This window comes from Eubalaena glacialis, chromosome 17, assembly GCF_028564815.1.
Source record: "Eubalaena glacialis isolate mEubGla1 chromosome 17, mEubGla1.1.hap2.+ XY, whole genome shotgun sequence".
Taxonomy (NCBI): domain Eukaryota; kingdom Metazoa; phylum Chordata; class Mammalia; order Artiodactyla; family Balaenidae; genus Eubalaena; species Eubalaena glacialis.
In genome coordinates, this window is record NC_083732.1 from 32,485,543 (window position 1) to 32,512,521 (window position 26,979).

Genomic DNA, 26,979 nt, shown 5'->3' on the forward strand with positions numbered 1-26,979 from the left:
GATTAAAAATCTTCCAACAAACAAAAGTCCAGGACAAGATGGCTTCACAGGTGAATTCTATCAAATATTTAGAAAAGAGCTAACACCCATCCTTCTCAAACTCTTCCAAAAAATTGCAGAGGAAGGAACACTCCCAAACTCATTCTATGAGGCCACCATCACCCTGATACCAAAACCAGACAAAGATACCACAAAAAAAGAAAATTACAGACCAATATCACTGATGAACATAGATGCAAAAATCCTCAACAAAATACTAGCAAACAGAATCCAACAACACATTAAAAGGATCATATACCACGATCAAGTGGAATTTATCCCAGGGATGCAAGGATTCTTCACTATATGCAAATCAATCAATGTGATACACCATATTAACAAATTGAAGAATAAAAACCATATGATCATCTCAATAGATGCAGAAAAAGCTTTTGACAAAATTCAACACCCATTTATGATAAAAACTCTCCAGAAAGCGGGCATAGAGGGAACCTACCTCAACATAATAAAGGCCATATACGACAAACCCACAGCAAACATCATTCTCAATGGTGAAAAACTGGAAGCATTTCCTCTAAGATCAGGAACAAGACAAGGATGTCCACTCTCACCACTATTATTCAACATAGTTTTGGAAGTCCTAGCCACAGCAATCAGAGAAGAAAAAGAAATAATAGGAATACAAATTGGAAAAGAAGAAGTAAAACTGTCACTGTTTGCAGATGACATGATACTATACATAGAGAATCCTAAAGATGCCACCAGAAAACTACTAGAGCTAATCAATGAATTTGGTAAAGTTGCAGGATACAAAATTAATGCACAGAAATCTCTTGCATTTCTATACACTAATGATGAAAAATCTGCAAGAGAAATTAAGGAAACACTCCCATTTACCATTGCAACAAAAAGAATAAAATACCTAGGAATAAACCTACCTAGGGAAACAAAAGACCTGTATGCAGAAAACTATAAGATACTGATGAAAGAAATTAAAGATGATACCAACAGATGGAGAGATATACCATGTTCTTGGATTGGAAGAATCAACATTGTGAAAATGACTATACTACCCTAAGCAATCTACAGATTCAATGCAATCCCTACCAAATTAACAATGGCATTTTTTACAGAACTAGAACAAATCATCTTAAAATTTGTATGGAGACAAAAATGACCCCAAATAGCCAAAGCAGTTTTGAGGGAAAAAAACGGAGCTGGAGGAATCAGACGCCCTGACTTCAGACTATACTACAAAGCTACAGTAATCAAGCCAATATGGTACTGGCACAAAAGCAGAAACATAGATCAATGGAACAAGATAGAAAGCCCAGAGATAAACCCACGCACCTATGGCCAACTCATCTATGACAAAGGAGGCAAAGATATACAATGGCAAAAAGACAGTCTCTTCAATAAGTGGTGCTGGGAAAACTGGACAGCTACATGTAAAAGAATGAAATTAGAACACTCCCTAACACCATACACAAAAATAAACTCAAAATGGATTCAGACCTAAATGTAAGACCGGACACTACAAAACTCTTAGAGGAAAACATAAGAAGAACACTCTTTGACATAAATCACAACAAGATCTTTTTTTGTCCACATCCTAGAGTAATGGAAATAAAAATATAAATAAACAAATGGGACCTAATGAAACTTCAAAGCTTTTGCACAGCAAAGGAAACCATAAACAAGACCAAAAGACAACCCTCAGAATGGGAGAAAATATTTGCAAATGTATCAACGGACAAAGGATTAATCTCCAAAATATACAAACAGCTCATTCAGCTCAATATTAAAGAAACAAACAACCCAATCCAAAAATGGGCAGAAGACCTAAATAGACATTTCTGCAAAGAAGACATACAGATGGCCAAGAAGCACATGAAAAGCTGCCCAACATCACTAATTATTAGAGAAATGCAAATCAAAACTACAGTGAGGTATCACCTCACACCAGTTAGAATGGGCATCATCAGAAAATCTACAAACAACAAATGCTGGAGAGGGTGTGGAGAAAAGGGAACCCTCTTGCACTGTTGATGGGAATGTAAATTTATACAGCCACTATGGAGAACAGTATGGAGGTTCCTTAAGAAACTAAAAATAGAATTACCGTATGATCCAGCAATCCCACTACTGGGCATATACCCAGAGAAAACCATAATTCAAAAAGACACATGCACCGCAATGTTCATTGCAGCACTCTTTACAATATCCAGGTCATGGAAGCAACCTAAATGCCCATCGCCAGACGAATGGATAAAGAAGTAGTGGTACATATATACAATGGAATATTACTCAACCATAAAAAGGAATTATACTGGGTCATTTGTTGAGACGTGGATGGATCTAGAGACAGTTATACAGAGTGAAGTAAGTCAGAAAGAGAAAAAGAAATATCGTATATTAACGCATATATGTGGTGCCTAGAAAAATGGTACAGATGAACCAGTTTTCAGGGCAGAAATTGATACACAAATGTAGAGAACAAACATATGGACACCAAGGGGTAAAGCCATGGGGTGGTGGGGGTGGTTGTTTGATGAATTGGGTGATTGGGATTGACATGTGTACACTGCTGTGAATACAACTGATGACTATTAAGAATTTTTTTTAAAAAATGGAAGGGAAAAAAGGGGAAACTCTGATAGCATGCCATTCTCATCAGAGGATAACTTATACCCACACCACTTTTTTTGTCACCTTTTTTAATAAATGTATATATAAACACACACACACACATGTGTATACATATAGTATATAGTATAATATATATACACACACTATAATCTCTTACATGAATGCACAAGAACATTATACTTCTAGGTTTTTTGTTTTGTTTTAGTGTGATTTTTTACCCTTTATATTTGTCTTCATTCCCTTTCCAAATAATTCACTTCCCTGAATAGATAATCCATTTAACCAACCTAACACTTCCTCATGTATTTTGCTCCACCCTAACTCAATCATATTAAAATAATTTATATACACACATAGCTAGGGACTATATACTTTTCTACATCTTTTTTCCATTCACCAGTACCTCATGAATATCCTTCCAATAAGATTCTTTTTAATAGCTGTGTTATATTCCATGTTATGGTACAATTTTCAGTCTCTCAATGGTTTACATTTTTTAATTTCCCATTTTTTATCACCAGGGAATAATGATGCAGTAAATATTCTTGCTTATATATCCTTAAAAAAAAAAAAAAAAAGAAGTGGACCATTAAGCCATGTTACATGGATAACATTTAAATGCATTTAGTTAAGTAAGAAATGTAAATAAGACATTGAATGTGAGGTTTATGTTTATCTGGCTAGGAGTTAGGCTGAGTTTACCATTTGCTATAGCTGTAGTTATCAGAGACTAAAATTTCTTCTCATTTCCTTCTTTTTTCTTCCCCTGTTGTTTGGGTGCTTTCCCATAGACTACTTCTTAAGATTGAGTCCGAGCCTTGCATTTTCTTTCAGTTTTAAAACCCTGTTATTATTGAGAAGCCCTGTAGACATTGTGGTAAGTTTTGGGAGTATGGGAAACATTCTATAATTCTTAAAATATGTCTCAGTCTGTAATGGTCTAATATCTCTAGGCTGTGACTTTCACAATTACTTATTAACCCCCACTCCACTCCCATCCCCCACCCCCACCTGCAGCTTAGATGAGACAGGAAAGCTACAGGAGGCTGAATTTGGGTATTTCCCTTCCCCTACGTAGGTTAGGTTCTAGTACAACTCACATTGGTTAAGCTTTCATAAAATGGTTTCTTTTGAGGTCAGGCCTTCATTATTGAGAACAGAACACTCTGGGTATATTTGAAATCATTAAATTTACCCCTCACCCCATAGGAAATAGGAGGGGATTTTCCTCTCATCTTCACCCTGAGAACCTGGTGGGGCTCCTGGAATTGAAAATCATGAACATGTGGGAGCACCCCTAAGGTTGAAACCCCAGATGTTATTGTCTCTCATGCTAATCCACACTCAGTATCTGGAAATTAGGTGATTACTATTTAAATGTTCACAATAGGCTCCATGTAGGGTTTCTGCTCCCTATACGCTCTAAATGTCTATATTCATCTCTCCAGTTTTTCAGCCAGTAATTTGATCTGTGGCCTGAGTTCTCTGATGGATCTAAGAAAAGTTATATATATTCAGTTTGTTCAGTCTTTCTTCTTCTCAGGTTGGTAATGATACACCTAAGCTCTTTATATGTCAGACTACAACTAGTTTATTGATTTTTAAAATATGCACATGATGTACCAGATAATAGAAGCAGAGATAAATAGGTCTTTAGTGTGAGGTTTTGTTAAGCTGGCTAGGAGTTGGCCTGTGTTTAATGGCTGATATGCTACAGGTGTCAGAGGCTACAATTTTCTTTCAAGTTCTTCTCTTTTTCTGCTCTGTCATCTTTGATTTTTTCCCTAGGAATCCCTTCTTAAATAGTCTACACATTGCAGCTTTTTCAGCTGTAATCCACTGTTATTTTATTGATTACATGGTGATGTGGTGGCAGGATGTGGGGAAAAGAAGATGTTCTATAATCTTATGATTAAATCTTCATCCTTTAGGGGGCTTTTATCCTTGGACTCTGACCTTCACAGCTATTTCTAAGTTTTTCCCCCACAAAGGTGAGACAGTGTGTCAGGAAACTGCAATTGCCCTTCTCCCAGGTCAGACAAGGCTCTGGTAAAGTCTTCCACCGACAGTTGTCCTCTGTTATGGAAAATGCTCTGAGAGAATTACAAATTAGTTAATTTTTTCCTATCTTGGTAGAAACAGGATTTTCTTTGGCTCTTCACTGAGAACCTTGTGGGTTTCCCAGATGTAAAACCCACCAAAATAAGAAGGAAGCTGAGTGTGGCCCCTAAGATTTTCACTGTCATGCTACTCTATGCTCAACCTCCCGCAATTTATTAAAGTTACCATTCAAGTCTTCATGCAAGTTTATAGCTCCAAGGTCATATTCTCCAGGTAAGCTGATATCAGCTATGATTCTCTGTATTCACCTGTCTCTGCAGGTCAGGGTTGGTGGTGGTTTCCTTTGGAACCTTAATTTTCTGATGAGTCCAAGAAAAGTCATTGATTTTTAGTATAGATTTTTTTCTTGTTGTTGTTTTTCTTGTTGTAAGGACAAGAGTAAAAACTTCCAAGCTCTTTATATGAATTGAAAGCTGAAGTCCTAAACACTTCTTTTAATAGTGTATAATAAAAGGCAATGTCAAGGTTCTTATGAAAGTTGATATGTTAAAAATGGGTCTCATTTGTTAATAAGAAGGTATTAGATAGTTAGATTACATTTTAAAATAATTGGTCTTAGAAAAAGGAAAGGTAAAGAAAGAAAAATGTCAAGTTCCTCTTCTCGACTGAGAAGGTAGAATTTGTTTCATTATCAATATTGAGAAGTAAAAAGCATAATACACATTAATGTGACCACAAATAGAAATAAAAACAATATATATTTGTTTCAAATTATCACAGAAATAAACAGTATCTAGTAATTCTGGTAAAGTGGAATATGTAGCACATATGTCTAGTTTTCACTATACCAAACTGAAGAAAACATAAATATGAAAGAAATATAAACAAAAGAATAAACATCAATCCAGAGAGGCACATAATTTCTATTATAGTAAAAAAAACAGCTCTAAAATGTGGCTAGGTAACTGGGAAAATAAAGAAACCATAAAACAAAACAATAGAAGACAAATATATATTTATACAAAACATCAAAATACAGTTCTAAAAATAATTATTTCATTATGATGGAAATAATTACTTCATTATGATGGAAAGTAACAGAAATAAAATATTATAGATTTGAAGCACCACCACCATTTAAAAAAAGCCACAGATGATTAAAATTATTTAATTTTCAAGGTTGAATTAACAAATATATATTTAATTTTGAACCAAACCATCAAAGAATATCTCTTCTAAAATCTATACACAAAATTGACTATATTTGTCCCCACAATAAGCATCAGTTAGATATAACAAAATTTATAACTTCATGAGCTTTATTTCTTACTGTTATAAAATGAAAGTAGAAATCAGTAAGACATTTCTGGGAAAAAAATACTAAGTAGAAATTAAATTGTGCCCTTATATTGGATAAAGAGCATAAAATATATACTTCTAAGTTATTCATAGAATAATGAATATCATATCAAATTTTATGAGAAGTGTCTCAAGTCATACTAGAAAAATACACAGCCTTAGATTATTTCATTTTAGAAATACTGAACAAAAATAAATTTTTGGAGGTGTATCTCAATAAATTAGAAAAAAAATCAGCAAAATCAGCAAAATTTGACTAATTAAAAATGTGGGGGGAATTAATTTACCAATGGATTATGGAAGAAATCAACCAGTTTATTGCTAACATAAACCTTTATTTGAGAATGCTGGGTATGAGAAATTTCAAAGAAGCCTTCTAATTTAGGAGAAAAAAGGCAGATTTTCTTAAAATAAGGTTTTTGTGGGAGGATATCACCTGAATTTTACCTCAATTTCAGGAAAATTATCTCAAAAGAGAAATTGTCCTTGTGAATTAGCTGGCATTGTTTTTACAACTTGTATTTTATTGAAAGAAGATTGAGGAAGAGCATTTAGGGGCCAACATAATGTGCAAGAGAGGTGAAGAGGAACAGCTGTAGAAGACAAAAACATGAAAGTGTCATAAGTGGAAAGTTCTCCGTTCTTCAATATTTTATTAAAACCTGTTGACCCAAAAAAAACCAAAAAACAAAAAAACCTGTTGACCAGACTCTAAGGTTACCCATGATCCCTGCCTCCTGGTATTCATTCCTTTGTGTAATCTCCTCCCACTGAGTGTGGGAAGGACTCATGGAATTTTACTATCACAATTCTCTTATTTTATATATAAGAACCCATCTGATAGTAGACTCATTCTAAATACACTCTCTTTTTAAAAAAATGAATTATTTATTTCTGGTATTTTCCTTTTAAAATTTTCAGACTACAATTGACCACAGGTAACTGAAACCTCAGAAAGTGAAACCTTGGGTAAGGGAGGACTGCTGTAGTATAAGAAAAGAAGAAACACACACACACTGCATTTTTTCTCTAAAGTTTCTTTCAGACATAGCAAAAATAAGAATCAGACAGAAAGAAAAATGTAGAATGTAAGTAAAATCTTTGTTTACTGCTGGACCACATAATCTTGGAGTTATGGAAAATTAGCACTGGATAGGACCTTTGGCAGTGATCACAATAAGGTTACATCCAGCATCTGCAACTTTTCACAGCTGGCAAAGCCCTGGTTTTTCCAAGGGTGTCTTGCATGGACATGGCGTATAGTGTTAGTGCCCCTTTTACAGATAAGGGACTGAGGCTAATTAAAACTGCTACAAAAACAGCATCACTGATTTTTTTTTGATGAGGATTTAAAAAATATTTTTAATGAATATTAGCAAAGTCCATTATAGCTTTATATCCATTTGTAAAAACACACTTTTCTACATCAATAATAAGGTAGCAGAATTTTTTTAAATGTGTTTTTTTAAAAACACTCTTTCTCTAAGTCTGTGAGTCTGCTTCAGTTTTGTAAATAAGTTAATTTGTATCACTTTTTAGATTCCACATATAAGTGATATTATATGATATTTGTCTCTCTCTGACTTAATTCACTTAGTATAATCTTAAGGTCCATCCATGATGCTACAAATGGCATATTTCATTGTATATATGTACCACATCTTCTTTATCCATTCTTCTGTCGATGGACATTTATGTTGCTTCCATGTCTTGGCTATTGTAAACACTGCTGCAGTGAACATTGGTGCCCATGTATCTTTTTGAAACATGTTTTTCTCTGGATATATGCCCAAAAGTGGGATTGCTGGATCATATGGTAGCTCTATTTTTATTTTTTTTAAGGAACCTCCATACTGTTCTCCATAGTGGTTGTACCAATTTACATTCCCACCAACATTGTAGGATGGTTCCCTTTTCTCCACACCCTCTCCAGCATTTATTGTTTGCAGATTTTTTTCATGATGGGCATTCTGACTGGAGTGAGGTGATACCTCATTGTAGTTTTGATTTGCATTTCTCTAATAATTAGCGATGTTGAGCATCTTTTAATGTGCCTCTTGGCCAAGCTGTATGAGCTGTTTGTATATTTTGGAGACTAATCCCTTGTCTGTAGCATTGTTTGAAAATATTTTCTCCCATTCTGTGGGTTGTCTTTTCATTTTGTTTATGGTTTCCTTTGCTGTGCAACAGTTTTTAAGTTTAATTAGATTCCATTTCTTTATTTTTGTTTTTATTTCCAGTACTCTAGGAGACAGATTGAAAAAGATCTTGCTGAGATTCATGTCAAAGTGTGTTCTGTCTATGTTTTTCTCTAAGAGTCTTATAATATATGGGCTTACATTTAGGTCTTAATCCATTTTGAGCTTGTTTTGTGTATGGTGTTAAAGGATGTTCTAATTTCATTTTTTTTACATGTAGCTCTCCAGTTTTTCCAGCACCCTTTATTAAAGAGACTGTCTTTCCTCCACTTTATAGTCTTGCCTCCTTTGTCGTAGATTAATTGACCACAGGTGTGTGGGTTTATTTCTGGGCTTTCTATCCTCTTCCATTGATCTATATTTCTGCTTTTGTGCCAGTACTATACTCTTTTGATGACTGTATCTTTGTAGTATAGCTGAAGTCAGAGAGCCTGGTTCCTCCAACTCTGTTTTTCCTTCTCAAGATTGCTTTGGCTATTCAGATCTTTTGTGTCTGCATACAAATTTTAAGATTTTTTATTCTAGTTCTGTGAAAAATGCCATTTGTAATTTGATAGGGATGATAGGGATTGCATTGAATCCGTAAATTGCCTTGGGTAGTAGAGTCATTTTCACAATGTTGATTCTTCCAGTCCAAGAACATGCTATATCTTTCCATCTGTTTGTGTCATCTATGATTTCTTTCATCAGCATCTTATAGTTTTTGAAGAACAGGTCTTTTGTCTTCTTAGGTTGGTATATTCCTAGGTATTTTATTCTTTTTGATATGATGATAAATGGGATTGTTACCTTAATTTCTCTTTCTGATCTTTCATTGTTAGTGTATAGAAATGCAACAGATTTCTGTGAATTAATTTTGTATCCTGCAACTTTACTGAATTCATTGATGAGCTCCAGTAGTTTTCTGGTAGCTTCTTTAGGATTGTCTGTGTATAGTATCATGTCATCTGTAAACAGTGACAGTTTTACTTCTTCTTTTCCAATTTGGATTCATTTTATTTCTTTTTCTTCTCTGATTGCTGTGGCTAAGACTTCCAAACCTATGTTGAATAATAGTGGCGAGAGTGGACATCCTTGTCTTGTTCCTGATTTTAGAGGAAATGCTTTCAGCTTTTCACCATTGAGTATGATGTTAGCTGTAGGTTTGTCATATATGACCTTTATTATCTTGAGATATGTTCCTTCTATGCCCACTTTCTACAGTTTTTATCACAAATGGGTGTTGAAATTTGTCAAAAACTTTTTTCTGCATCTATTGAGATGATTATATGGTTTTTATTCCTCAGTTTGTTAATGTGGTGTATCACACTGATTGATTTGCAGATACTGAAAAATCCTTGCATCCCTGGGATAAACCCCACTTGATCATGGTGTATGATCCTTTTAATGTATTGTTGGATTTGGATTGCTTGTATTTTGTTGAGGATTTTTGCATGTATGTTTATCAGTGATATTGGTCTATAATTTTCTTTTTTCGTGGTATATTTTTCTGGTTTTGGAATCAGAGTGATAGTGGCCTCATAGGATGAGTTTGGAGTGTTCCTTCCTCTGCAATTTTTTGGACTAGTTTTGGAAGCATAGGTGTTAACTTTTCTGTAAATGTTTGATAGTATTCCCCTGTGGAGCCATCAGGTCTTGAACTTTGGTTTGGTGGGAGTTTTTAAATCAGTTCCAATTTCAGTACTTGTGATTGGTCTGTTCATATTTTCTATTTCTTCCTGGTTCAGTCTTGGGAGACTGAACCTTTCTAAGAATTTGTCCATTTCTTTCAGGTTGTCCATTTTATTGGCATATAATTGCTTGTAGTAGTCTCTTATGATCCTTTGTGTCTTTGTGGTGTCAGTTGTAACTTCTTTTTCATTTCTAATTTTATTGATTTGAGCCCTCTCCCCCCCCCCTTTTTTTCTTTTTTTTGATCAGTCTGGCTAAAAGTTTGTCAATTTTATTTATTTTTCAAAGAACCAGATTTGAATTTCATTGATTCTTTTTATGTCTTCTTCATTTATATTTCATTTATATCTCCTTTGATCTTTATGATTTCTCTCTTTCTGCTAACTTCGGGGTTTTTTTGTTCTTCTTTCTCTAGTTGCTTTAGGTGTAAAGTTAGGTTGTTTATTTGAGATTTTTCTTGTTTCCTGAGGTAAGATTTTATTGCTATAAACTTCCCTCTTAGAACTGCTTTTGCTGTGTCCCATAGGTTTTGGATCATTGTGTTTTCATTTTCATTTGTTTCTAGGTATTTTTAAAATTTCCTCTTTGATTTCTTAAGTGATCCATTGATTGTTTAGTAGCATATTGTATAGCGTCCATATGTTAGTGGTTTTTGAAGTTTTTTTTTTCTGTAGTTGATTTCTACTCTCATAGGATTGTGGTGAGAAAAGATGCTTGATATGATTTCATTTTTCTTAAATTTACTGAGGCTCACTTAATGGCTCAGCATGTGGTCAATCCTGGAGAATACTCCATGTGCACTTGAGAAGAATGTATATTCTGCTGCTTTTTGATGGAATGCTCAATAAATGTCAATTAGTTCCATCTGGTCTAATGTGTCATTTAAAGCCTGTGTATCCTTGTTGATTTTCTGTCTGGATGATCTGTCCATTGATGAAACTGGGGTGTTAAAGTCCCCCACTATTACGGTGTTATTGTTGATTTCTCCCTTTATGGCTGTTAGTATTTGCCTTATATATTGAGGTGCTCCTATGTTGAGTCATATATATTTACAATTGTTATATCTTCTTTCAGGTTTATCCTTTGATCATTATGTAGTGTCCTTTTTTGTCTCTTATAACAGTTTTTATTTTAAAGTCTATTTTGTCTGATATGAATATTGCTACTCCAGGTTTCTTTTGATTTCAATTTGCATGGAATACATTTTCCATACCCTTACTTTCAGTCTGTATGTGTCCCTAGATCTGAAGTGGGTCTCTTGTAGACAATATATATATGGGTCTTGTTTTTGTATCCATTCAGCCAGTGTATGTCTTTCGTTTGTAGCATTTAATTCACTTACCTTTACAGTAACTATCTGTATGTATGATAGATAGTTACTGCCATTTTGTTAATTGCTTTAGATTTGTTTTTGTAGGTCTTTTTCTTCCCTTCCTGTTTTGTTCTCCTCTCTGTGAATCGATGATTAATTTTAGTGTTGTGTTTGGATTCCTTTTTCTTTTTTGTGTGCGTATCTATTGTAGATTTTCCATTTGTGGTTACCATGAGGTTTTGATATAGCAGTCTGTATATAATCAAGATTGTTTTAAGTTGCTGGTCGTTTCATTTCAAATGCATTTCCAATATCCTCCTCTTCTCTCAATTGCTGGTTTTGATATCATATTCGTGTACAGATGATTTTCTACCTCTACTGTATGTTTGCCTTTAATGGTGCACTTTCCCATTCATAATTTTCTTGATTCTAGTTGTGGCCTTTTCTTCCCACTTAGAGAAGTGTCTTTAGCATTAGTTGCAAAGCTGGTCTGGTGATGCTGAATTCTCTTAGCTTTTGCTTCTCTGTAAAGCTTTTGATTTCTCTGTCAAATCTGAATGAGAGCCTTGCTGGGTAGAATATTCTTGGTTTTAGGTTCTTCCCTTTCATCACTTTAAATATATCATGCTACTCACTCCCTTCTGGCCTGCAGACTTTCTGCTGATAAATCAGCTGATAACCTTATGGGAGTTCCTTTGTATGTTATTTGTTGCTTTTCCCTTGTTGCTTTTAATATTTTTTTCTTTGTCTTTAATTTTTGTCAGTCTGATTACTATGTATCTTGGTGCATTCCTCTTTGGGTTCATCCTGCCTGGGACTCTCTTCACTTCCTGGACTTGGGTGACTGTTTCCTTTCCCATGTTAGGGAAGTTTTCAGCTATTATCTCTTCAAATATTTTCTCAGGTCCTTTCTCTCTCACTTTTCCTTCTGGGACTCCTATGTCAGTGTCTTTAATGTTGTCCCAGTGGTCTCTTAGACTGTTTTTCTTTCTTTTCATTCTTTTTTAAAATTCTGTTCCACAGCAGTAATTTCCACCATTCTGTCTTCCAGGTCACTTATCTGTTCTTCTGCCTCAGTTATTCTGCTATTGATTCCTTCCAGCATATTTTTCATTTCAGTTATTGTGTTGTTCATCTCTTTTTGTTTGTTCTTTAGTTCTTCTAGGTCTTTGTTAAACATTTCTTGCATCTTCTCTATCCTTGCCTTCATTCTTTTTCTGAGATATTGGATCATCTTCACTATCATTATTCTGAATTCTTTTTCCACTAGGTTGCCTATCTCTACTTCACTTAGTTGTTCTTCTGGGGTTTTATCTTGTTCCTACGTCAGGGACATATTCTTCTACCATTTCTTTTTGTGTAAGTTTCTGTGGTTGTGTTTACTGTTCTGCAGGCTGCATGATTATAGTACTTCTTGCTTCTGCTATCTGCCCTCCAGTGAGTGAGGCTGTCTAAGAGGCTTGTGCAGGCTTCCTGATGGGAGGGGCTGGTTCCTTCCTACTGGTAGGTCGAGCTGGTTCTTCTCCCTCTGGTGGACAGAGCTGTCCTCAGGAAGACTTTTAGCAGCTTGTCCACTGATGGATGGGGCTGTGTTCATGCCCTGTTTGTTGCTTGGCTGAGGTGTCCCAGCACTGGAGCCTACAAGCTGTAGGGTGGGGCTTATGGCAGCCTATGGGAGGGCTCATGCCAATGAGTGCTCCCCAGATCTGGCACTGCCAGTTTCTTTGTCCCTGCCTTGAGCCACAGCCACCTCCTGCCTTGCAGGAGACCCTCCAATAATACTAGCAGGTATATCTGGCCCTGTCTCTTATGAGGTCACTGCTTTTTTCCCTTGGGTCCTGGTGTGCATGCAACTTTGTGTGCACCCTCCAAGAGTGGAGTTTCTACTTCCCCCAGTCCTGTGGAATTCCTGCAATCAAACCCCACTGACCCTGAAAGTCAGATTCTCTGGGGACTCCTCCTCCAGTTGCTGGACCCCCAGGCTGAGAAGCCTGATGTTTGGCTCAGGACTTTCACTCCTGTGGCAGAAATTCTGTGGTATATTTGTTTTCTAGTTTGATGGTTGCCCACCCGGCATGTATTGGATTTGATTTTATTGCTATTGCAACCCTCCCACCATCTCACTGTGGCTTCTTCTTTGCCTTTAGATATAGGGTATCTTTTTTGTGGGTTCCAGCATTTTTTTGGTCAGTATTTTTTCAGCAGTTGGTTGTTATTTTGATGTTTATGTAAGAAGGGGTGTACTCACATTCTTCTACTCCACCATCTTGAGCTGATCCAAAAATGCCCATTCTAAATACTTTCTTTGTTGGCATCAAAGTAAGTGGTTATGTTGGGAAATCTCACATAACAAAGAACAGCAGTAATACTGTGGGAACTGAAGGTGAACTTAAGCTGATAGCAGGCAGTAGGGTGTTACACTCAGTCCTATAACCACAAAAACAATTCATATGTATGGGTCCAACATAGGAGCACCTCAATATATAACACAAATAATAACAGGCAGTCAAGCCTTCATATGAGAACACAGCCCAGCCAATACCTTCATTGCATTTCTCTGACACTTAAGCAGAGAACACAGTTAGGCTGTGCCTGGACTCTGAACCAATAGAAAATGTGACATAATGTGTTTTGTTTTAAGCCACTAAGTTTGTGGTAATTTGATATCCAGCAATAGATTACTAATTCAATGTCAAGCAAAACACAAACTAGGAAATCATAAAATTGGTAAAACCATATTAATAAAAAATTCTTAATTCTCATACATGAAAGATTTTTCTAGGCACATAATAATGAAAAAGAACACAAAATAGAACTGTTATAAATTCGAATACATAAAATGAAGAACTTCTTTAAAAGAAAATACATTTATAAAATAGAAAATTGCATATATGTGCAAAAAATTAAATTGCATATATATGTAATGTATACAACAAATAAATGTATATTCAAATGAACAATAAATAGATGATCAATCCAAGTTAAAAATGGCCAAACTTTTTCAGAAAATAATTTACAAATTAATTAATAGGCAGTAAATATAAGAATAAACTTATAAAACAAAAATAAACATAGAACCAATAATATAAAAAGGGTATAATTTTATGCCTACCAAATGAGCAAACATTGAAAGTGTTCCTCTTTTTTGTTACAATTAAATTGGCACAATTTTGGGGGGGTGACTCTATAAATTGTAAAATTATCCTTATATTATACTATAGCACATCCTCAAACACAGATTTCTCCTGGAATTTTATTTTATGTTAATAATCAGGAATTTACTTATTTGTATTATATATTTTTACTCTATATTTTTATAGAGCTGTGATAAAATGCCCCACCATCAATAAAATTTAAAGGGGGTATTCCCATATGATAAATTATTACACATTTATTAGATGATGGGTTTAAGAGTATTTACAGATAGTAAATAATGCTGAAATATCAAATGGAAAAAGGGGAATGAAAATCTATTTATTCAGTAGGATCCTAATTTTACAAAAGTCTGCATATAGAAATAAGACATAAAGAAACATGCAAATTTTAACAGTGGTTTAAAATAAAGGTTTTAACAATATTTTTTTTGTGTTTTTAATTAAGTTATAAATGACATTAGTTTTAAGTGTACATGATTTGATATTTGTATATATTGTGAAATGATCACTACAATAAGTCTAGTTAATATTCATCACCATACATAGTTACACTTTTTTTCTTGTGATGAGAACTTTTAAGATCTAATCTCTTAGCAACTTTCAAATATGAAATACAGAATTATTAACTATAGTCACTGTGCTGTACACTACATTCCCATGACTTTTTTTATGACTGGAAGTTTTTACATTTTCACCCTCTTTATCAATTTCAACCATCCCCAGCCCCACCACTGACAATCACTTATCTATTGTCTGTATCTGTAAACTTAGTTTTATATTTTGTTTTGTTTTGTTTTCTTAGATTCTACATATAAGTGAGAGCATATAGTATTTGTCTTTCTCTGACTTATTTCACTTAGCATAACGTCCTTGAGGTTCATGCACATTGTTGCAAATGGCAAGATTTTCATCTTATTCAGGGCTGAATAATACTTTGCTGTGTATATTATACCACATTTTCTTTATCCATTTGTCCATCAATGAACACTTAGATTATTTCTATATCTTGCCTATTGTAAATAATGCTGCAATGAACATGGGGATACAGCTGTCTCCTTGAGTTCGTGTTTTTGTTTTCTTTTTTTCAGAATTCAAATTGCTAGATCCTATGGTAGTTTATTTATTTTTTTATGAACAATACTGTTTTCCATAGTGGCTGCACCAATTTATGGTTTCTCTCACAGTGCACAAGGTTTCCTTTTCTCCACATTCTTGCCAGCATTTATGTCTTGTCTTTTTGATTCTAGCCATTCTATCAGGCATGAGATGATATCTCATTGTGATTTTGATTTGCATTTCCCTTATGATTAGTGATGTTGAGCACCTTTTCATGTACCTTTTGGCCATCTATATGTCTTCTTTGGAAAAATATCTATTCAGATCCCCTGCCCATTTTTTAATTGGATTATTTGAGTATTGCTACAGGATTGTATGAGTTCTTTGTTTTTTGGATATCAAGCCCTCATCAAATATATGACTTGCAAATGTATCCTTCCATTCAGTAGGTTGGCTTTTCATTTTGTTAATGGTTTTCTTTGCTGTGAGAAGCTTTTCAGTTTGATGTAGTTTCACTTGTTTATTTTTGCTTTTGTTGTGTTTGTTTTTGGTGTCAGATTCAAAAAGTCAATGCCAAGACCAATGTTAAGGACGAACTGGCTATGTTTTCTTCTAGGAGTATTATGGTTTCAGGTCTTACATCATGTCTTTAATCCACTTGTTAATTTTTGTGTATGGTTTAGTGATAGTGGTCCAGATTGACTCTTTAACATGTGGATGCCCAGTTTTCTCAACACCATTGACGTGTCTGTCCTTTCCCTTTTGTATATTCTTGCTCCTTTGTTATAAATTAACTAACCATGTATGTGTGGGTTTATTTCTGGGCTCTCTATTCTGTTCCATCAATATATGTGTCTCTTTTTTATGCCATACCATACTCTTTTTTATTACTATAGTTTTGTAATGTACTTTGAAATCTGGAAGCATGATGTCTCAAGCTTTGTTCTTTCTCCAAAATTGCTTTGGCAGTCAGTGTCTTTTGTGGTTCCACATGAACTTTAGGATGGTTTGTTCTATTTCTGTGCAAAATTTTATTGGAATTTTGATAAGGAATGCATTGAACCTGTCTTTGCTTTGGGTAGTATGGATATTTTCACAGTATTAATTTTCCAATCTATGCACTTGGAATATATTTCTATTTATTTGTGTCTCCTTCAATTTACTTCATCAGTGTCTTATAGTTTTTAGTAAAGAATTTTTCACCTTCCTGCCAAGACCTGTCAGTGTCACAAAGGGGAGGATATCAGTTAGCACTTAGGTAAGGCTGATTGATTGAAAGCCAGACCCTCAGGAAGCAAGTTTTAAAGTATACATATATACGCAGTCCTGTGGGACTGCAAACATAAGTCCTGCTGGCCACCAGAGCTTGGTTACCTAGAGATATCTGCTGGGAGGCAGATGCAAAAATCAGGGTGCCAGAGGAGGGTAGAAGGTCCTTTCCAGTAGACACCAGTAAGCTAAAAAAAGACAAAGGGAAATAGCAAAGATGATGTCCACTGATCCTTGTCCCTTGAGAACACCTTTGTAGGCCTCTAGATGTATATCATACCAGATGCCTCTCCCTCAGGTCAAAGCAAATAGGCCTCTATCACAGAAAGACTGGAGTTGTGTCTGTTGTCCGTGCAGTGACCCGGTGATGGTAGCTGGTGAAAAACTGTCTCTCCAATTGTTACAGTCCCATGGAATCCAGGAACACAAGCTCTACTGACCAGCAGAGACAGGACATCAAACGGTGTCCCCTGGGCAGCAGCCACAAAACCCTGGGCATCAGATATATTGATAAAAACAAGGTCTTCAGACATGTGTAAAATCTTCTCTTTAGGCTACTGGCACTCTGAAACACAGCAGAGGGAGATTGCAAAAATAATGCCTGCCCTCCAAGGTCTCTGGAAAGGATTATAAGTCAGTCCATAGATGTATGTTTAATTAGAAACCTGCCCCTCAGGCCACCATTACGAAGTTAAGCTAATAGGGCTTTTGCACAGAAAGACTGGACTCCTGGGTCTTTAGTCTCTTGCTGTGCTCTGAGAGTGGTAGCTGGTATATAACTCTTTCTCCATTGTTTACATTCCTGTGGTATCCATGAGTGTAAACCACTCTAGGCACCAGATCCAGGTAAACTAGAGGTATTCCCTGGTGGCAGCCACAAATATCAGAGTGCCAGAGGAGGGTATAAGCTACTTTTTGGTAGATACAGGTAAGTTGGTTGAGGGAGGCAGAGGGACAGTGCAAAGATAGCACCTGCTAGCCTCCAGTCCCAGAGATTATTATAGCAGGCCCCCAGAAGTGTGTAATTAAATACCACCCTTCGGGCCAATGCTTTAAGATAAACAAATATGTTTCTTTCACGTGAAGTCTGGGTGCTTTTCAATAGGCTGCCTCTGTGCTGGGCCCTGTGGCAGGTAAGTCTGAGTGTGTGCGAGCCCTTTAGATTGTTGCTTTTCATGACCTATTAAAGAATCTTTTCCTGCTCCTAGTGTTTTAGTCTATTTGGGCTATTATAACAAAACACCACAGGCTGGGTAGCTTATACACAATGGATATTTAGTTCCAGTCTGAGATTGGAGTAGAGTGCTAGGGTAGTTGGGCAAGAGGTGGATCTTGTGGGCATAAGTCCTGCTGGCTTTAAAAAGCTTGATATTTTGGGTGCTCATCTCTAAGGTGGAGGTCTTAAAACTTGGAGTGCCTGATGTGGGATCAAGCCCTTTACTCCTCAGGAAAAAGCTCTGGATTTTGGGCTCCCTCCGAAGTGTGTGGCACCATGCAGGAGGTGCGGTTAATAATGAGATTGTTTCTCAGCCTCTTCTACCTGCTTGATGTGGTTTTTTTTTCCTTGTTTGCCTGATATGTATGAGTCACTAAGCTAGTTTTTCCTTTTTTTTTTTTTTTTGGAAATTGTTCCATATATAATTATAGATTCAGTGTGTCCTTGGGAGTAAGTGAGTTTAGGATCTTCCTTCATTGCCATTTTGAACTGAGACCTTGTGTTGTTTTATTTATTGTTTTCTATTCTAAACATATATCAATATGCATACTTTTAAAACTTTTAAAGGTATAGTTTTTTTTTTTTTTAATTTAAATGTTTGGTTAAAATATAACATACAACTCAGTACATAAGTATCTTTTCCCATGCTGTGTCTTGCCTTTGTACTTTTTTGTGTGGTCTTTGATAAAAAGAAGTTCTTATTTTAATGTACATAAAATTTATTAACTCTTTCTTTACAGTTGTTGCTTTTCATGTCCTATTAAATAACCTTTACCTGCTCCTAGTGTTTTAGGCTATATGTGCTATATAAAAAAAACACCACAGACTGGGTAGCTTATAAACAACAGATATGTATTTCTCATGTTTGAGATTGGAGTAGAGTGCTAGGGTAGTTGGGTAAGGGGTCTTCTCTGGGTTTCAGACTTCTCTTTGTATCCTCTCATGGTGGAAGGGGCCAGGTAGCTCTCTTGGACCTCTTTTATAATGACATTCATCTTATTCATGAGGCCTCCATCCTCATGGCCTAATCATATCCCATAGGCCACACATCCTAATGCCATCACCTTTGACATTAGAGTTTTAACATATGAATTTTGGGGAACACAAATTTTCAGGCTATATCTTAGTGAAGATATTCTGTGTTTTCATCTAAAAGCTTTCTTTGTTTAGCTTTCACATTTAAATTGACAATCCATCTAAAACTGATTTTTAAGGATTCTATTAGGTAGTCATTAAGGTTCATTCCCCCTGCCCCCAACTCCTACCCCTTAGAAATATCCAGGTGGATATGTGTATTAAAACATAATTCTTTTCCATTTGGATTTTGGTGTTTACTTTGTCATAATGTCATCAAGCCCAAATTCATGTGTCTGACTCACTGTGAGGCCAAACGTACTGAAACATCAGAGTTTCGAGCAAAGAAAGGCCATGCAAGAAGAACAGGAAGTTTATGCTCAAAAGACCCAAACTCCCCAATAGTTTTCCAGGAAGAGTTTTTATAGGCAAAATTTTGGGGGAGGGCTTCATGGTGTGTGACCTTCCTCTGATTGTTGGTGATTGTGAGGTAACAGGGTGGAGTTATGGGAATCGGCTTTCTAATTCAAACCAGTCTGGGTCCATGTGCTTGTTCTCAGCCTGAAGTTACCATCCTCCTCCTGGGTGGGGGTTCCCTGTTTCTTATAGAGGAACTCAGAGATATATATCAAATTGTTATCCACATCCCCTGAAGGAGAAACCAGGACTGTGCCCTATGACTGCAATATTGTTTCTTTCTGCATTCCCTCACTCCTCTGATTGGTAGCTGTTTGAATCTGCTCTTTGAAACTCAGGGAAGATAAAGGAGGCTGAAAGCCTTTTTCTTACAAATAAGAAAAAGGAGACACAGAAAGGTTTTTGTACCCAAGAGGATCCCACAGGGTCCTGCTCAATTTCAATAAGTGGGATAAACACATATAAAAATTCCTCCTTTTATTTTTTAATACTATACTATTTAATAACTATAATTTATTATAATTCTTGATAATTGGTAGCTTAAATCCTTCCAATTTGTTCTTGTACTTCAAAATGATAATGGCTATTTTTGGACCTTTCATTTCCATATAAATTTGAGATTAACTTTGTTAATTTACTCTCTGTCTCTGTCTCTGTCAGATTTTCGATGGGGATTGCCTTAAACCCCAATGCAATTTCAATAATATTGACAGCTTAAATTATTGAAACTCTCATTACACTACATGACCATGGTGTATCCCTCCATCTATTTAGAGCTTCTTCAATATTTTTTCTATAATATTTTATGTTTTTCTGTCTACAGGTCTTGCTTAACTTTCATTAGATTTGTTAGGTTCAGTATTTGATTATTCTTAATATCATTTTAAGTATATTTTTATATTATTTTTCAATTTGTTTACTGATAGTGTACAGAAAACAGATTTTTATATACAAACATACCTCATTATATTGCACTTCTCTTTATTGCACTTTTTAAAAAATGCATATATATTGCATTTTTTACAAATTGAATTTTTGTGACAACCCTGTGTCAAAGAAGACTGTCAGCACCATTTTCCCAACAGCATTTGCTCACTTAGAGTCTGTGTATCACATTTTGGTAATTCTCACAATATTTCAAATCCTCCACTAGCAGAAAGATTATACCTCACTGAGGGCTCAGATGTTGGTAACCATTTTTTTTAGCAAGAAAATAATTTTAAATTAAGGCATGTACATTGATTTTTAGGCATAATGTTATTGCACACTTAATAGACTACAATATAGTGTAAACATAACTTTTATATGCCCTGGGAAACCAAAACAATTGTGTTACTCTCTTTACTGCAATATTTGCTTTATTGCAGTGATCTGGAACTGAACCTGCAATATCTCCTAGGTATGCTTGAATTAACTTTATAAGTTGAAACCTGGTGAAATTCACTCAAAATCCAATAGTCTGTGATTAAATTCTTTAAATTTTCTATAAATATGACCATTTCATCTGTGAATAATGAGAGTTCTAATCCTTAAATATTTTATCTTATTTGTCCTATTATACTCTTTAGGACCTCCCTTACACTATTGCATTTTATATTTTCATTTTCCAGGTCGCTATAATCTCAAACTTAAGATTTGTCTCCTGAAAGGAAAACTCCTAGTTTTGTATGTTTTTGTTTGTTTTCTATGAAGTTTGACAATGTATTTTGTCAATTGGAATCTTCAGTTCATTTATATTTAGTACAGTTACCAGTATATCTTTCATCTTTCTATTCCATTTGTTTTATGTTCCTTTTTGTCCCTTCTTTGATCTTCTTTTGGATTTAGTGTATTTTACCATTCCATTTTCCCTGTTATTAGCTTGTTAGTTTTACATTCTTTAGCTGTCCTTTAATATTTTTCCTAGAAATTATAACCTGTATCTTCAGATTTTAGTATATATTAACAGTTTTACCATAACCTAGATAATAACAAAAACCAGAATGCTTTGATTACTCCCACCAGTTTTGTTATTGCTGTCATGTATTTTGACTCTACATATATGTAAACCTACAAAACATTATTATTGTTGTAAATTGTCAGTAATACTTAACAGCTTTTGATTTTTTTGCTTATTCTATTACTCTTAATTTCTTTCTTCATTGTTTGCTTTTGTGTGGGATAATTTTCTTCTGCCTGAACAATGATTTTTAATAATTTGTTTAGTGCAGGTGAATTGTTAAACATTCATCTGTTTCTGTTATTATTTGACTAGGAATGTCTTTATTTCACCTTCACTATTTTAAAAAAATACATTGTAATCAAACACAAACAAAACCATTTAAATCAAATATAAGGCTTAATACAGTATTCTATAATAAATACCTTGTGGCCTTACTCATGTCAAAAAATAGAACTTTTCCACACACACTGCACATCCTAATTCAACCACCTTCCTCTCCCCCCGAGAAAATAAGTATTCTGAGATTTATAGTATTATCTTCTGCATTTTTGTATAAGATTCCCTTTCTCCACATTTTTGCTAACATTTCTTCTCTTGTCATTTTGATGCTAGCCATTTTAAAGACATGAGGTGATCTCATTGTGTTTTTTTTTTAACATCTTTATTGGAGTATAATTGCTTTACAATGGTGTGTTAGTTTCTGCTTTATAACAAAGTGAAGCAGCTGTACATATACATATATCCACATATTTCTTCCCTCCTTCGTCTCCCTCCCACCCTCCCTATCGCACCCCTCTAGGTGGTCACAAACCACAGAGCTGATCTCCCTGTGCTATGCGGCTGCTTCCCACTAGCTATCTATTTTACATTTGGTAGTTTATATATGTCCATGCCACTCTCTCACTTCGTCCCAGCTTACGATTCCCCCTCCCCGTGTCCTCAAGTCCATTCTCTACGTCTGCGTCTTTATTCCTGTCCTGCCCCTAGGTTCTTCAGAACATTTTTTTTTTTTTTTTAGATTCCATATATATCTGTTAGCATACGGTATTTGTTTTTCTCTTTCTGACTTACTTCACTCTGTATGACTGACTCTAAGTCCATCCACCTCACTATATATAACTCAATTTCATTTCTTTTTATGGCTGAGTAATATTCCATTGTATATATGTGCCACATCTTCTTTATCCATTCATCTGTCAATGGACACTTAGGTTGCGTCCATGTCCTGGCTATTGTAAATAGAGCTATAATGAACACTGTGGTACATGACTCATTTTGAATTATGGTTTTCTCATGGTATATGCCCTGTAGTGGGATTGCTGGGTCGTATGATAGTTCTATTTTTACTTTTTTGAGGAACGTCCATACTGTTCCCCATAGTGGCTGTATCAATTTACATTCCCACCAACAGTGCAAGAGGGTTCCGTTTTCTCCACACCCTCTCCAGCATTTATTGTTTGTAGATTTTTTGATGATGGCCATTCTGACTAGTGAGAGATGATATCTCATTGTAGATGTGTCCCTAAGTCTGAAGTGGGTCTCTTTTAGACAGCATATATTCGGGTCTTGTTTTTGTATCCATTCAGCCAATCTATGTCTTTTGTTTGGAGCATTTAATCCATTTACATTTAAGGTAATTATTGATATGTATGTTCCTATTACCATTTTCTTAATTGTTTTGGGTTTATTGTTGTAGGTCTTTTCCTTATCTTGTGTTTCCTGCCTAGAGAAGTTCCTTTAGCATTTGTTGTAAAGTTGCTTTCGTGGTGCTAAATTCTCTTAGCTTTTGTCTGTAAAGGTTGTAATTTCTCCATCAAATCTGAATGAGATCCTTGCTGGGTAGAGTAATCTTGGTTGTAGTGTTTTCTCCTTCATCACTTTAAATATGTGCTGCCACTCCCTTCTGGCTTGCTGAGTTTCTGCTGAAAGATCAGCTGTTAACTTTATGGGGATTCTCATATGTGTTATTTGTTGTTTTTCCCTTGCTGCTTTTAATATTTGTTCTTCATATTTAATTTTTGATAGTTTGATTAATATGTGTCTTTGTGTGTTTCTCCTTGGATTTATCCTGTATGGGACTCTCTGTGCTTCCTGGGCTTGATTAACTCTTTCCTTTCACATATTAGGGAAGTTTTCAACCATAATCTCTTCAAATATTTTCTCAGTCCCTTTCTTTTTCTCTTCTTCTGCTGGGACCCCTATAATTTGAATGTTGGTGTGTTTAATGTTGTCACAGAGGTCTCTGATTCTGTCCTTAATTCTTTTCATTCTTTTTTTCTTTATTCTGCTCTGCAGTAGTTATTTCCACTATTTTATCTTCCAGGTAACTTATCCGTTCTTCTGCCTCACTTATTCTGCTATTGATCCCTTCTAGAGAATTTTTAATTTCATTTATTGTGTTGTTCATCACTGTTTGTTTGCTCTTTATTTCTTCTATGTCCTTGTTAAATGTTTCTTGTATTTTCTCCATTCTATTTCCAAGATTTTGGATCATCTTTACTATCATTAATCTGAATTCTTTTTCAGGTAGACTGCCTATTTCCTCTTCATTTGTTAGGTCTGGTGGGTTTTTGCCTTGCTCCTTCATCTGTTATGTGTTTTTGCCTTGCTCCTTCATCTGTTATGTGTTTCTCAGTCCTCTCATTTTGCTTAACTTACTGTGTTTGGTGTCTCCTTTTTACAGGCTGGGGGTTCGTAGTTCCTGTTGTTTTTGGTGTCTGTCCCCAGTGTCTAAGGTTGGTTCAGTGGGTTGTTTGGGCTTCCTGGTGGAGGGGACTAGTGCCTGTGTTCTGGTGGATGAGGCTGGATCTTATCTTTCTGTTGGGCAGGTCCACGTCTGGCGGTGTGTTTTGGGGTGTCTGTGGCCTTATTATGATTTTAGGTAACCTCTGTGCTAATGGATGGGGTTTTGTTCCTGTCTTGGTATTTGTTTGGCATAGGGTGTCCAGTACTGGGGCTTGATGGGTTTTGAGTGGAGCTGGGTCTTGATGTTGAGATGGAGATCTCTGGGAGATTTTCACCATTTGATATTACATGGGGCTTGGAGGTCTGTTGTAGACCAGTGTCCTGAACTTGGCTCTCCCACCTCAGTGGCACAGCCCTGATGCCTTGCTGGAGCACCAAGAGCCTGTCCTCCACACAGCTCAGAATAAAAGGGAGGAAAAAAGAAAGAAAGAAAGAAGAAGATAAAATAAAATAAAGTTAAAGAAAATAAAATAAATTATTAAAATAAGAAGTAATTATTAAGAAAAAAAATTTTAAGTAATAAAAACAAAAACAAAAACAAAAAAGGGACAGACAGAACCCTAGGACAAATGGTAAAAGCAAAGCTATACAGACAAAATCACACACAGAAACATACACATACACACTCACAAAAAGATAAAAAGGGAAATATATATATATATCGTTGCTCCCAAAGTCCACCTCCTCAATTTCGGATGATTCGTTGTCTATTCAGGTATTCCACAGATCCAGGGTACATCAAGTTGATTGTGGAGATTTAATCTGCTGCTCCTGAGGCTGCTGGGAGATATTTCCCTTTTCTTCTTTGTTCGCACAGCTCCTGGGGTTCAGCTTTGGATTTGGACCCGCCTCTGCCTGTAGGTCGCCTGAGGGCATCTGTTCCCACTCAGACAGGACGGGTTTAAAGGAGCAGCTGCTTCAGGGGTCTGGCTCACTCAAGCCGGGGAGAGGGAGGTGTATGGATGCGGGGCGAGCCTGCGGTGGCAGAGGCCAGCGTGATGTTGCACCAGCCTGAGGCGTGCCGTGTGTTCTCCTGGGGAAGTTGTCCCTGGATCATGGGACCTTGGCAGTGGGGGGCTGCACAGGCTCGTGGCAGGGGAAGTGTGAAAAGTGACCTGTGGTTGCACACAGGCTTTTTGGTGGCTGCAGCAGCATCCTTAGCGTCTCATGCCCATCTCTGTGGTCCGCGCTGATAGCCGTGGCTCACACCCATCTCTGGAGCTCCTTTAAGCGGTGCTCTTAATCCCCTCTCCTAGCACACCAGGAAACAAAGAGGCAAGAAAAAGTCTCTTGCCTGTTTGGCAGCTCCAGACTTTTTCTCAGACTCCCCCCCAGCTAGCTGTGGCACACTAGCTCCTTCAGGCTGTGTTCACGCAGCCAACCCCAGTCCTCTCCTTGGGATCTGACCTCTGAAGCCTGAGCCTCAGCTCCCAGCCCCCACCCGCCCTGGTGGGTGAGCAGACAAGCCTCTCGGGCTGGTGAGTGCTGGTCGGCACTGATCCTCTGTGAGGGAATCTCTCTGCCTTGCCCTCCGCACCTCTGTTGCTGCGCTCCCCTCTGTGGCTCCAAAGCTTCCCCACTATGCCACCCGCAGTCTCTGCCCATGAAGGGGCTTCCTAGTGTGTGGAAACCTTTCCTCTATCACAGCTCCCTCCCCAAGGTGCAAGTCCCATCCCTATTCTTTTGTCTCTGTTTTTTGTTTTTTCTTTTGCCCTACCCAGGTACGTGGGGGAGTTTCTTGCCTTTGGGGAAGTCTGAGGTCTTCTGCCAGTGTTCAGTAGGTGTTCTGTAGGAGTTTTTCCACATGAAGGTGTATTTCTGATGTATTTGTGAGGAGGAAGGTGATCTCCGCGTCTTACTCTTCCACCACCTTGAAGCTCTCTCCCCTGATTTGAATTTTCTTAATGATTAGTGATGTTTACCATCTTTTCATGTACCTGTTGGCCGTCTCTATGCTTTCTTTGGTAAAATGTCTATTCCCATTCTCTGACAATTTTTAAATCAAATTATTTGTTTTTTTTTTCTAATGAGTTGTATAAATTCTTTATATATTTTAGATATGAACCCTTTATAAGATGTAAAATTTGCAAATGTTTTCTCCTGTTTAGTAGTTTGCCTTTTAATTTTGTTGATGGCTTCTTTTTCTGGAAAAACTTTTTGGTTTAATACTGTTCCATTTGTTTATTTTGCTTTTGTTGCCTTTGCTTTTGGTGTCAGGTTAAAAAAATATATTGTCAAGATTGATATCAAGGAATTAGCACGTAAGTTTTCATCTAGAAGTTTTATGGTTTCCAGTTTTACATTAAGTCTTTAACCCATTTAGTTTGTGTGTATGGTATAAGATAATGGTCCATATTTATAATTTTGCATGTGGATGTCTCATTTTCCCAGCACAATTTATTGAAGAGACTAACCTTTCTCTGTTGTATATTCTTGATTCCTTTGTCATAAGTTAATTGACCTAGTATGTGTGGGCTTATCTCTGGGCTTTCTATTCTCTTTCATTGATTTATGTGTCTATTTTTGTGTCAATACCATACTGTTTTAATTACCAAAACTTTGTAATATGGTCTGAAATCAGGGAGCATGATGCCTCTAGCTTTATTCTTTCCCAACATAATAAAAATAAAAACCATATATTAAAAGCTCACAGCTAACATCATATTCAATGGTGAAAAGCTGAAAGCTTTCCCTCCAAGATCAGGAACAAGATAAGGATGCCCACTCTTTCTACTTTTATTCTACATAGAATTGGAAGTCCTTACCAGTTAGGTAGGAAACAATTAGGCAGGAAAAAATAAAATAAAAGGCATCCAAATTGGAAAGAAAGAAGTAAAACTCTCACTATTGCCAAT